Below are 14386 nucleotides of genomic sequence, written 5' to 3'. Positions count from 1 at the left end.
AAGAGAGGTGTTACATGTATGGGGATAACAACAGTCAAATTTTAACACTACACATGGAGGCATTAATTGGCATCACCAGGTGATGAATTGGTCAAAACTCCACATTACATCATGTAATGTGCTCCCTAGTTCTACTGATTCCCAGCAAACGGTTGTTAAATAATCCATGGGTTACGACTGTTCATCATCTTTGTACCCATCCTTTGTGTTTTATGAGATTGTGAAGGAATTGGACACTCTCCCCCTTGTGTCAGAAGGCAGCATTTATTCATATTGCATGACATTTTGAAATATTTTTGAAGCAGGGAAGGAATATATAATGGCTTTCACATTTTTCTGCCTGAGAGGATTTGCTGGTTTTATTTTTGGAATATGAAATACAGTGCTTTCTTGTGTTGTTTGTTGCTTACTGGTGAATTGATAAATTCCAGATCAAGTCCCCGTGTAGAACAGTTTATAGGAAGGAGACATTGTGGCTCCAGTTTGTGGCTGGACCGCTCGACGTTCCCATTGACTCTCTTTGTCTTATGTCTTTATACATTTTTTCAAGTGATTCAAATTTGCATTACAGTGATAGGCATCTCAAGAATGGCAGATGTAAAATAGATTTGTTAGAGCATTGTGTGGTTCAGTCACCTGATGATGTGTTTATCTGGCACTTAAGTACTGTTGATATGTTGACTGTGTTAAAAATCAATTTTGTTTTTGTTTGTTTAATGTTAGCTTTGTTAGTTTCCCATGTCCTTTGCTATAAGGTCCCTCTGCTGGCTCGAGTGAGAAGCTAACATTGTACACGTCACATCAATCCCATAACAACCCCAGGGCAATAATTGGGGAGCTTTAGAAGTGAATGAGGTGAGAGTCAGCCAGGTTGATGTTCGTCCAGTGACTCCCACTAGATAGACTTAAGTTGGCCTCCGACTCTGATAGCAATGGCGTAGCCGCCACCATTTAGAGCATGGACTGTTCCCTCCTTGCCATACTGTGAATAAGATTATACGCTTCAAGGGCTGTGTGCTCTGGTGTTGTACCAGAAGAGGAAGAGAGACAGACATTCGTAAATTTGGTGCTTAGTATGGGGCACAGATGCAGTTCTTACTGAGTGTTACTGAATTTCGTGTGCGTGAGAGAGGGGGAGAGACCTCCCAACATTCTTGTGCAATGTCCAACCACATTTCATTCCATCAAGTGCAAAATAAATTTATTATCAAAGTACACATGCGTTGCCATATATTGAGATTCATTTTCTTGCAGACGTTTACAGAGTAAAAAGAAATACAATAGAATTTAACATAAAATTGTACATAAAGACTGACAACCATTGTGCAAAAGAAGACAAACTCTGCAAATAAAAATAGTACTGAGATCATGAGTTGTAAAGAGTCCATGAAAGTGCAAGTTATACATAGAATCAGTTCAGAGTGAGTGAAATTATCGTCGCTGGTTCAGGAGCCTGACTCGTGTCTCATGTCTGACTCAGAGCACAACAGCAACAAATCTGAAATGAAGAGGTGCAGACCAGATGAATCAATAGTGGGGAAAGTAGGCAGATAGATTTTGTATGTTATCTGATGGATAGAACATTACCCCTGTTTAAAAAGAAACCGCATATCCTCCAGATCTGTGCATGCAACTGTGAGATCTACTATTATACTTCAATTTCACATTTGACTTCTCTGGCAGATCAGTAAGCTGCATGCAGGTTTCTGGAAAATGATGACCAAGCACGTTATGTAACCAAGCATGTGACGGTATTTTGTTTTAGCAATAAAAGGTGCTATATAAATGGAAGAAAGCCCTCTCTGCTTTTCCGTGATCTAATCAGCCGGTAGCTCTGGTTTATTATGCTAACGCGGTTGGCAAGAAGAATTTTTGACTTTGCCAGGGTCAAGCACAATGCCTATTTACAAGTGAAAACTGGATATTCATGTTTGGTTTTACAGCTGTCTAGTCCCCAGCTAATCCATACCACATTTTTTGTGTATGTGCCCCAGTGTCCCTTCAGATGTGGACTTTGTATGAGTCAAGTATTCTATTGATTTTTTTAAAATTACATTCTATTCCTTGTTTTAAAAATCCAGTATTTCATTAGTTTTGTAATTTGTTTATTTTATCTGATAAATCAATACTTGTTGATACTTTTGTTTATATATATCAGAGGTGTCTAATATTCATTCCCGCTCTGCAATAATGTTCTGTGTTGCGGTGGGCCGTACTAGAGCACCGTATTGCTTAAGTTTGCTCTGCAAAGTCTAATTTCCATTCGCATTTATATGCCTTCCGGAATTGCTGATCCAAACTGTTCTCAGTGTTTGGATTTAAGATTTACTTCCTGTGAAGTAAGGGAATTGAACAGGTCACGGAAATGCATCACACAAGAGGAGCTGGAGCCCTGCTGTCTTCAAAGACCCGGTTGTTTTAGAAGGGAGGACTGATCATGTGACTCTTTAGTGTTAAATTACTGCCTTGTGATGAAAGATGTTTGGATTCTGTGTCTGGCAAAGCTCTAAGTCAGCAAACATTGTAAAGGAATCATTCAACAGAGCTGAATGGAATGTGCAGCATAAAATCTGATCATTCAGCCCATGTGCCGCCTCCTATTCTCCTTCACCTGAGCCCATCCGGATAACTCCTCACCTTTGTCGCCTTCATGTGCTTGGCAACCTTTCCTTATGATAAAGTTCCTATCAGTTCTACTACTCCTCACAGTGGTTCAGTTCACAGTAAATTTATTATTAAATGTCACCATAAACAACCCTGAGACTAACTTTCTTGCGGGCATACTCAATAAATTCATAATAGAATTATAACCATAATAGAATCAATGAAAGACCGCACCAACTGGGTGTTCAACCAGTGTGTAAAAGGCAACAAACTGCAAATACAAAAAGAAAGCAATAAATATCAAGAACATGAGAAGAAGGATCCTTGAAAGCAAGTCCATAGGTTGTGGGAACAGTTCAGTGATGAGTCGAATGAAGTTATCCCTTTGGTTCAAGAGCCTGTTGAGGGGTTGTAACTGTTCCTGAACCTGATGGTGTGAGTCCTGAGGCTCCTGTACCTTTTTCCTGATGGCAGCAGCAAGAAGAGAGCATGTCCTGGGTTGGGGGGAGAGAGTCGCTGATGATGGATGTTGCATTCCTGAAACAGCGTTTCATGTAGGTGTGTTCAGTGCTTGGGAGGCTTTTGCCCATGATGGACTGGGTTGTATCCACAAACGAGAGAAAATCTGCAGATGCTGGAAATCCAAGTAACACACACAAAATACTGGAAGAACTCAACAGGCCAGGCAGCATCTGTGGAAAAGAGTATGGTCGACGTTTTGGGCCAAGACCCTTCTACCTGTATGTTCTTGTGACCGTGGGTTTTGTCTGGGTGCTCTGGTTTCCTCCAACAGTCCAAAGACGTACAGGTTAGGTTGGTAGGTTAATTAGTCATTGTAAGGAAGGGTCTCAGCCCAGAATGATGACTATACTCTTTTCCATAGATGCTGCCTGGCCTCCTGAGTTCCTCCAGCATATTGTGCATGTTAGTTAGGGGTTACCCACCACCTTTTGTAGGATTTTTCCGTTCAAGGGCATTGGTGTTTCCATACCAAACTGTCAATGCAGCCAGTCTTTTTACTGTCCATTACACATCTATAGAAGTTTGTCACAGTTTTAGATGTCATGGTAAATCTTCACAAACTCCCAAGGAAGTAAAGGTGCTGCCATGCTTTATTCATAATTGGACTTGCATGATGGGCTCAGGACTGATCCTCCAAAATAATAACACCTAGGAATTTAATGTTGCTGATCCTATACACCTCTGATCTTCCGATTAGGGCTGGCTCGTGGACTTCTGGTTTCCTTTGCCTGAGGGTCAATAATCAGCTCCTTGGTCTTGCTGGCATTGAGCACCACTCAGCCAGATTTTCACTCTCCCTCCTATATGCGGATCCATCAACATCTTTGATTTGAGCTGTGACAGTGATGTTGTCAGAAACTTGTATATGGCATTGGAGCTGTCATAGGTGTAAAGCGAATAGAGAGGGGGGCTAAGCACACAGCCTTGTGCACCTGTGCTGATGGAGATCATGGAAGAGGTTGTTGCCATTCGGAACTGACTGGGGCCTGCAAGTGAGGAAATAAAGGATCCAATGGCACAAGGGGGTATTGAGGCCAAGGTCTTGAAGCTTAGTGAGACCATGATAGTATTGAATGCCAAGATGTAGTCAATAAAGAGCATTCTGATGTATGCATCTTTATGTCCAGATGTTCCAGGGTTGAGTAAAGAGCCGCTGAGGTGGCATCTACTGTGGGCCTGTTGCTCCAGTAGGTGAACTGGAGCGAATTCAAGTCACTTCTCAGGCAGGAGTTGATATGTTTCATCAACAACCTCTCCAAGCACGGTGGATGTAAACACTACTGGACGATGGTCATTGGGCAGGTTACCACTTTTGATTTGTGCACCAGTATAATTGAAGCCTGCGTGAAGCAGGTGCGCACTGCAGAAAGCTGAAGTGAGAGGTTCAAGATCTCAGTGTATCAGCACAGGTCCTCAGTACTTGGCCATATGCCCGTTTGGGCCAAATGCTTATTTGTGGGTTCACCCTCTGAAGGCTGCTTGCATGTCAGCCTCAGTGACTGAAATCACAGAATTATTGGGGGCTGTGGGAGTTCATGATGGTTCCTTCATGTTTTGATGATCAAAGCAAGCATAGTTGGCACTGTTCATCTGGATGACCAACTCTGTTGTCACCTATGTCGCTTGATTTAACCTTTAGAATTCAAGCTGTTGGACATCCTTCATTGATTCAAGTTTGGTCCAGAATTGCCACCTCACCTGTGAGATGGTTTTCTGGAGATTGTATCTGGATCTCTTGTAACTTTCCTGTTCACCAGACTTGAATGCCTCTGATCTGGCCATCAGCCAATCTCATGGTTCATCCAGGGCTTCTGGTTGGGGTAGACTCTGAATGATTTTGTGTGGGGACACTTGTCTATAATTGTTTTAATAAAGTCCATGATAACCATGGTGCATTCATTCCAATGCACAGATGATCCTTGAAACAATCCTGTCACCACTCCTCTGCCTCTGGCAACCACCTCTAGTACAAGTCCTTGACTAGTAAGAGTGACGGGACACAGAAGCACAATTTGCAATGAAACAAATTCACTGTTACTAAAACAAAAATGTGTAAAAAGAGATCATTGTGTTGTAAATGACTCATTACAAATGACTTTAGTTAAATGTTCTTTTTTTGTGAAGTTGGGAAATTCCTAATTTGAAAGTTGCGGTAATTTTAAAATCAGATTATTTTCTTGAAAGTAATTTCAATAACTATGTACCAGTTTTAATCTGAAATCTTTCCAAGCCCACTTAAAATATTTATCGTATCTGTTTCCTGTAATGTCACATATTAGGGCTACATTTTGAGTGAGACAGTGAGGAAATCTGTTGGACTGTTTCATTAATTACGTGGTGGCTCTCTGAATTTTCCATTTTGTTCCTGTTCACATATTTATGTAGAAAGTGAGAGCAATAAAACCCAAGAAATGGGAGCTTTGTGCTCCCTTGAGCCTGCTCTGTGTTTGAATCAGATTATGGCTAATCTGAATTTGGTCTCAACTCCACTTTGCTGTCTGTTTTCTATGGTCTTCACCTTGCTTGGAGTTCAGGAGTCTGTCTACCTGAGAATCATCTCCATCTTAAATGAATGACCTCTTACTCCAAAACCATGTTCTATAACTTTTCCCACAAAGGGAAATAACATCTCGGCATCAAACTTCTGTAGAACCCTCTCAGCCTCACATCACCAAACAGGTAAACTTTCCAAAGTGGTAAAAACAGGATGGAGAAATGTGACAAGTTTTCTCTTTAAAGAAAACAGAAGTTTGGCTATGCCTGATCTTTTGGTAAAATGGCATCTGCTGAAAATTGAGCCTGTATTGTTATGTCTATTGATTTATCTGGCCTAATTATTTTTCCCCTCAATTTTGTTTCTAAAGTCTTCCTAGCAATTTTCTGACTGACTTTGGCATCAGGCCAATGTAAACACAATGTCCAAATACGCTTCTGCCCTTAGAACAACAGAATATTCATGATCTTCAGATGACCAGCCTTTACAGTTTGTTTTAGAGCTGGCTAGTTCACCTGTAAATTTAACTCGCTCACTAACTCTCTACTAGCTGCCTGACCTGCTGTTTTCCAAAATACTCTTTTATGTTAAGTATCCAGTTACAACATTTTCCTCCCTTTCCTTGCTTGTACAGTTGCTCGACCAGCTACAAAATCATCACCCTCTCTTACACCACCATTACTTCCAGTCTATCTTTGTCTGGATCTTCCCTGACACTCTTGCCTCTTCTCTGCAACTTAAACTGAGTTCAGTCCTTATTATGATGTCAATGACAGCTCATCAGCCTGAAATGTTAGCCTTGCTCCTTTCTTCGTGAATGCAGCCTGGCCTACTGAGTAATCCCAATATTTGTTTTTATTTCAGATTTCCACAATTTGCAGATTTTTGCTTTTTGTTTTCTATAGCTACCACCCTGCTATGGCTCCTGTATGTATGGCCCTATGTATTTGGGTCAGGTGCCTTCAATCAGGTCTGTTTTTAATCCCCTTTAACACCTATTTTTAAGGCTGTACAGGTGGCCCCCGTTTTTCGAACGTTCGCTTTATGACAGCTCGCTGTTATGAAAGACCTACATTAGTACCTGTTTTCGCTAACCAAAGAGAATTTTTGCCTTTATGAAAAAAAGATGCCCGCTTTATACATGTGTTTACCTCGAGAAAGACTAGCATGACCGTGAAACCTTGTGTAGGCAGTTGTATGTGTGTGCATGTACGTGCCGATTTTTCTCTCTCTCTCCAAATCGATTTTGGCTCGTTGTCTTCCCGATTTTTGATAAGTGAAACTACCCCGTATATACAATATTTCTACTTTATATAGGCTGTATATTTATCAGATCATTCCTGCTTTTACTATATGTTAGTGTTATTTTAGGTTTTATGTGTTATTTGGTTTGATTTGGTAGGTTATTTTTTGGATCTAGGAACGCTCAAAAATATTTCCCATATAAATTAATGATAGTTGCTTCTTCACTTTACGACATTTCGGCTTACAAACTGTCTCATATGAACACTCTACCTTCGGATAGTGGGGGAATCCTGTACTGCCAGGACTTCCCTTTTCTCCTGTTCTCCAGAGTAACACCTTGGTTCTCCAGTTCCACACCCTGACGGAATGTTGAGACATATTTCATATAAAGCATTCAGAATGCAAGTCAACACTATTTACACGTGTAGATTAATTACTCAAATGTTGCAGCCAAGACGGTCTTAAAAATGTCACAACATTATGGTTCAATGGAGTTTAAATAATGGGCCCTTTACCCTAAAACTGAATCAAGGAGAGTTTCTAATACTCTGAATGGCTAAGCAACAAGATATCATACAGCTGTTGAGCATTTCTGGAGAGGGAAAATGATTTTTTTTAAGGGAAAAAAAAAGCTACTTGGTTTGTACTATAAAAGGATCCATTTGCATATAGATGAGCACATTGAAGCCTTCGGATTTTTCCAAGAGGAAAGATGTTATCGGGAGGATGTCGTGTGACCTGCAGTGAAACAAACTGGAAGAATTGTACATTAATTAAACTCTGCTCACACATACCCTTGTTCCTTCCTGGCCACTGATGGATTTCAGCTGTGTATTGTGTGAGCAGTGATTGATAGCTGGGCCAGACTCCTAATTTGCTGATCAGCTAAATGAGGATCTGATTTAGATTTTTACTCTTAATGACATTAAGGATGAAGAGACTGAGGAACTGATCCTTTGCAGCTGAAGATCTTAACCATGAGTACACAGTGCAGATCCTGCACAATAATCATTTCCTGCAAAGAACTGGGATATTTTTGGATCCCAGTTTTGAGTTGTAAAGTCTAAAAAAGTAAATCATGCTTTGTAGCAATGTTTAAAAAGTTGTAAGGAGGGAGCAGCGTGATTTAAAAGGGGTGGTGGAGGCTGATCTGTACAATAAAAAGTTCAATTTGTATACCTAGATTATACAATCGGTTAATGAGGTTTTGTGGAGGACTGGGGCATTCCTAGAATTCCACTGCATGCTAACATTTGTAATCTCCTTGTTTAAAAATAAGTATTCAAGTTGTATCTGTCCATTCTGTTAGACCTCATTCAGTGCCCTGACCAGTATAGCATGTGCAGTACTGATTCTGAATCAAGATTTGAGGAAGCAAGGGCAATATGTTTAATTTTGGGGGTTGCAACTAGGAAATTATTTCAAAGTTCAAAGTACATTTTACTTATTATCAAAGTCTGAACACAGTATACAACCCTGGAATTTGTCTTCCCCACAGATAGTCACAAAACATAGAACAACCATGAAACCAACCTGCCCAAAGAAAATCATTACACATCCCCACCCCATACAAAAAACCAGTATGTAATAAAACAGGGAGAATTAAGCTATGTGAACATTAGCACCAAATTGTGCGTCACTTTCCAGCAGTGAACATGATTTAACCTGTTCTTCTTGTACAACCATAACCTGCATTTTTGAATCATTTTCAAAATGCTGTGTTGATTAGATCTTAATTGGATATTTTAGCCATGTAATCTGACATTTGAAATTTCTCTTATTTGCACTCTGAAATTCACCAGCTATAATCATAATTTAAATTTGTGGTATGGATAATCTGAAATCACTTATCAGGTTTCTAATCCAGTTGATGAACCTTTTGGAGCTGGAATGTTAGTTTTGTCCAGACTAACAACAATGGTGTGGTGAATGGCAACAAATTCAATACTCAGCTTTGCAGTATGGTGTCTCTGTTGAGATTAAACGAGACCAGGCCTTTAAGATGGGTACTGGAGGGGAAAGGAATCTCTGAATATTGCATTGCAATTAAGGCACCAGTGGTTTTAAGGAGGCAGCTGAGTTTTATTAAAATTCATGCAATCAGCACAAGACAAGCCACCTGTTTTCTAGTGCGGAACATGAAAGGCAGAAACAAGAGGACAAACTGTATGAAGGAAATTCCCACTTAATAAGTGCATGACAAGTTGCTCATTCTAGTCTCGGGGTAGGAGAAGCTCAGCAAGTCTTGTGTGCTTTTGTGCAAGCTGGTTGTTTTGGTGTCACGTTCCCCTACTACACTTTTCACCACATCATCTACCCAATCATGTTCTCTTCCTGAAATCTCCCACTCTGCCTTCTGACATTTTCACAACTACTCAAGCCACAGTTCAATTCTTTTCTCTATTCCTAGCTTGTTTCTCCTCATGGATTGTGTGGGGGGGGGGGGGGGGAAGTGTTAAAACTCTGAGAATCCACTGTCTGATTGTTTGGAAATTCTAGTGGTTCAGCATCAGGCGGAGTTGGGAACGTGGGTAGATTGCATTTGAAGCCGCAGGGTCCAGAGCGATTGTATATCTCGGCTTGTTTTGTGGAGACGCAATGCACCAAGTTCCTTTTTAAATTCATTGGCTTCACTGAAAAGTTTATTATATGATTGTCAATACACAGGGGAATGGGGAAAGAATGTATAAAATAATTGTTTGGGTATTAATAGGGGCAGAATGCAAAAGAATGGAAGACTGGTAGTAATGGAAGAATGTTGACCTATAAATTACTAAGAAAAACACAGATATAGGTGTGAAAGTGCCGGAGTATAACTTTTGACCACACAGCAGATACAAACTACTCCTCCATCCCAGATAACACCAGGCATGCGCAAATATGAAGCCACACTATCTTGCGATGCATAAGTACTGATCTAAGAGCACAAGCTACAGAGCACTTTCCACAAATGAACTGTTCATTCTCCAACTGCCCTTCACCGTAGTTTAGTAAAATCCAACAACGGAAGGGTTTGGATCTGATTTGTCGACTGTCTGTCTCTCTCTGATTGTTCAAGTTACAATCTCTTAAAAACACACAAGGGATCTATTTCAATAGCAATCTTGTGCTATTATATCTTGTGACTTTTACTTCTGAGTTGCAGTGATATTTTCAGAACACTACAAGCAGGAGTAGGTTACTTGCCCCCCCCCCCCCCCCCCACTCTGCATTCACTTTGATTGTGCTGATCCAACTTCACTTTTCCTGCCTGCTCCTCCCCTGCTTATCAAAAATACATCTACGCCTGCCGTAGAAGTATTTCAAAGGTTCTGTCTCCACCCACTTTTGAGGAAAAGATTTCCAAGGGGAACAATTTTTGGGTTATTTTTGCTTACTCTGCTTCAATTGATACATGTATTTAAACTGTGGCCCCTTGGTTCCAGATTCTTCATCATGAAGAAGCAACCCCTCTGTCAGTCCCTCTCCAGTCTGCGAGGTTTGCAGTGTTGCTTCAATAATGACTCCTCCAGTCAAAGCTAGCGTTTTTACATCTGGAATGACTATCAATCTGCTTTGTAACTCATCCATTTTGTATTTCTGCAAGTCAAACTGCTGTTAATGAGCCAAGTTGTTTATTGCTGATTACATTCAATGTGTTTTACTTGAGGGGAATTGATTTGCATCTTTGGTGCTTTTGAAACAAAAACATTTTGAAGTGTATTTATGGTCTGATTGAAGATGCAATAATGAATTTACACAGAGCAAGCTCCCACAGTCAGCAGCAGGGTGATGGTTGACAAGGGTATCCATTACGATAGTAATCGGTGTGTCTGACCCAGAGCCAGATGGGATTTTAACATCACATTCAGAGGACGGCACATCCCACTAACCTGGGAGAATACTAACTTTTTCAGCTTTTGTTGACACTGCTGATGGGAAATTGAGAATTTGATGGACAATAGAAGCTGAACCAAGAGGAAAGGCCTGCTTTGCTTCTACAGTGTTCCAAGTTTCTCCCCATCAATGAACACATTTGGAGATGGGAGTAGTTCTTCAATGGTCTCTCCAAGCCACATGAGGTGAGAGCACAGAAACCAGCCCATTACCCGGCTGAGTTGGTGCTGACCATCAAGCAACCATTTTAAAACTCTAATCCCCCCTAAGCTTTTTAATTCTCCCACATATTCCCATCAACTGCCCCCTATATCATATCATTTATCTACAAACTGGGGCTGTTTAAAGTTCAGCTAGCTATGACATGCATACTGTATAGCCATAACCTTGGATTATTAGAGGAAACTGCAGCACCCAAAGAAATCCCATGTGGGCCCAAGGAGAATCCCACACAAACTGCAACTGAGGTCAAGACTAAACTTGGGTCACTGGAACTGTGAGGTAGTGCTCCAATGTTGTAAACTTTGATTCTGTGTAGGAATCATGACAGCAATGCAATAACAATGCAATGTTCTCTTGTAGGTTTTGAGTGAGGAAATAATTATTGACTAGGGTCAACAAGCTTGCTCTTCCAAATGATCCCAACAATCTATTATGCCCACCTAGACAGGACAGCCATAAATATTGAACTTCTTTGGAAGCCATTTTAAGTGTATTAACAACAAATGTCATCAAATCCAATACTGGAGCATTATATCCTGAATGTAACCCAGTGTGTTATCTTGTGCTGGGGCATCAAGTGTGGGTCGGTCAAAATAACTGGTATCCTGGTCTCAAAATCTGTTGGGTCTGTCAATATCCAGAGCAATTGAGGCAGCTGATCACGGCATCCAAGGAGGAGTTGCTTTGTTCTACATTGTGGACTAATGTACAGTGTCTAGATTCTTCTTGCCTTTGTTGAAAATTATTCAGTGTGGCCTTCAGGGTTATAAATTTGGACAAGCAAAATACCTTTTTTTACATAGTTAACAGCACCTACCAGCCTTCAGATAATGTGTAGCAGTTGTACACTTTGTTTTGATTTGAGCCTTTTTGTCAAATATGGTAGAACTCATTAACTGTCTTCTCGTGCATTGCAAAGATGCTGATTTAAATGGAAAGTTTCTGACCATTGTCAAGTGTAGTCGAGCTTTATTGCTTCTTGACTAGAATGTGCTGTGTTTTTATAAATCTTTTATTTAAAAAAGAACATCTGTCTTTTTTTTTATGAGTACACTTCCTGCTGTTGCACTTATCCTCGTGTCCTGAGCCAGTTTTAGTTCCACTCAGCTGGAATTTTTAAAAAGCTGTCCGGGATCGCCCAAGATTATCAAGGCAAATGTCTATATGATAACCTAAGTTGTTACGAGGCAATGACTGTTTTGAAATGGTTGCTGAGCAGCAAGGGTGCTGATTTGGAATGGGGAGACAAGAACATTTTTGACTGGTGGTGCTGCATCTGTGGAAATGCTGATTCAAGCAACCCAAGTTCTGCTAATGCATTGACAGTGGGTGTGCACTGTATAGCCTTCCCACTTGGCAGCTGTACAGCATGTGAGGAATTCAAGGGCAAGAAACCATAACTAATGACTGTAAAGCCCATGTGACCACAGCATAAGCAGTGCGTTATCGCTGGAGTGCAGAAGTGTTTGGCAGAGTCCACTGTTGATGCTGATGTGCCTTTGTTTTTTAATGTTCCATGCAAAGTTTTGGCTGGGGATAACTGCACAATCCTCATCGACACAAATATTTATTTTGACCAAGTAGTGTCAAAAGCTGTACTGTGATTAAATGCCAGAATACAGATATTACCCAATGACACTCCTTTTTTAAATTGCATCCCACTCAGGATTTACAAAACCAAGTTGATGTGCCAACTTACTGTTTCACTTTGCAACTACATTAGATATAGTTACCTTCTCCTGCCTTTGTCCAGTACTACAAACTCTCATGGTTTGGTGCATTTTCCCTCATCTTGCGTGAGTGTTTGGTGCTGCTAGAAGGGGAAATCACATCAAGTTGCCTCCTGTATCTTTCAGTTTGTTTACAAACTTTTCTACTTCTGAGGCTGATTTTTATGAAGGCAGCTCTCTATGTGACAGCGACCCTTGGTGCTTTCCCATTTTAGCTGTTCACCAGTCATTGTGTGATACAAGATCGATCAATTACTTCAAAGGAAATAGCGCAGACATCTTGATTCAAATGGAAGAAAATCAGGTTTATTGTCATTTGCTTAGGAATGTGCAAGTGCGACAGAAAATCTTTTTGTAGCAGAATCATGGGCAGATAGCAACATTCATTCACAAGAAAAGAAACTTGTATCAGTTAGGGTACTTTCAACAGTGGATCCATTGAAGTTTGTTTTGTTTCTAAGGAAGCACCTAGAAACAAGTAATTGGAATCTCTGCTCTGTGGCTTCACACACCAGGCAGTGTAGAATCATTGGTTACTGGGACAGAAATCAGTTCACAGCAGCCTCTCTTTGCTCAATCTCAGTTGTTCTGTTGCCTGTTAAATATGGAATTACTAAAAATTCGCCATTTATTAACCATGCGTAGGAATTGAACAAATATGAGCCTTGTAGATTAGAGTCTGTATTCTGTGCTCCTCATTTGGGTTAGAGTGCTGTACTCACTGTGAGTTGTTCATAGTGTATTGTTTACTTGTTAAATGTAGGACTGGTAAGAAAGGCTTTGCTCCAAATAATTCCATGGCTGACGGAACTAAAATATGTTTGCATTATTCTCTCTCTTTGAGAAATCGGGCAGCATGCGAGGAGAGAGAGCTGATGTTTTGGATTGATAACCAACCCTTCACCAAAATTGGATAATATCAGGCATTTTCAAGTTTGTAGCATGTGTAGTTTTTAATTTTAATCTTGCTTTTTAGTTAAAAAGCTTTAATCCTGGTCAAGATGGTTGGTAGTTTTGATTTGCACATATTGTAGCTACATTTCATTGTTGACTTTGCGTGAATTAATTTTTAATAATGGATTTAATGGATTAAAGGAAGTTGAATTGAGAGAGAGAGATAAATAATCTATCAATGCAATGTAAACCAAGACAATCCAGTAACTGCTGGAGTGATACAATGGGGAACATTTGTCTTGTCTAGAATTATAAAAGGCTGCAATGAACTAATCTAAGGAATTACCATTTGCACACTCCAAGAGTCCAAAAATGTTCTGATGATGGGAGGAGCAGCCCATTTTATCAAATCTGCAACAGAATTTATGCCACAAACTGCGTGATGCAATTTTACTTTCCTTGTTTCATGTATCTTTGAATCTATTTCGCTAAAATTCTTTTGAGCAGGAATTAGACTCATGGATTCTGCCTTACTAATGATTTATTGCAGAGAATTTAATTTGCTAACCACTTAGTGTTTATGAAGATTATTTTGTCCTCTCTGTTTTGTGGTTTATATTAAACTTGCATCATCATTTGGCAACTGGTGAAGATAGTGATCACTCCACTGTACTCCACTGTATTTGAAGATCTTTATGAAGTCATCTTCATAAACCCAGTCTCTGTACTTTAGAAGACTTGTACAGTTGGCCTTATATGCGGGGGATTGGTTCTGAGATACCCCGCGGATACCAAAAAA

General features: G+C 40.2%; 1 protein-coding gene across 1 annotated transcript in view; it reads left to right on the top strand.

The window, feature by feature from the left end:
* Positions 1–14386, top strand: part of jarid2b (jumonji and AT-rich interaction domain containing 2b) — a 352517-nt gene that overhangs the window by 142552 nt on the left and 195579 nt on the right. The window lies entirely within an intron of this gene.

This window comes from Hemitrygon akajei, chromosome 20 (assembly GCF_048418815.1).
Source record: "Hemitrygon akajei chromosome 20, sHemAka1.3, whole genome shotgun sequence".
NCBI lineage: Eukaryota > Metazoa > Chordata > Chondrichthyes > Myliobatiformes > Dasyatidae > Hemitrygon > Hemitrygon akajei.
The sequence above is the reverse complement of the archived record's forward strand: the minus strand, read 5'-3'. Positions and strand labels throughout refer to the sequence as shown.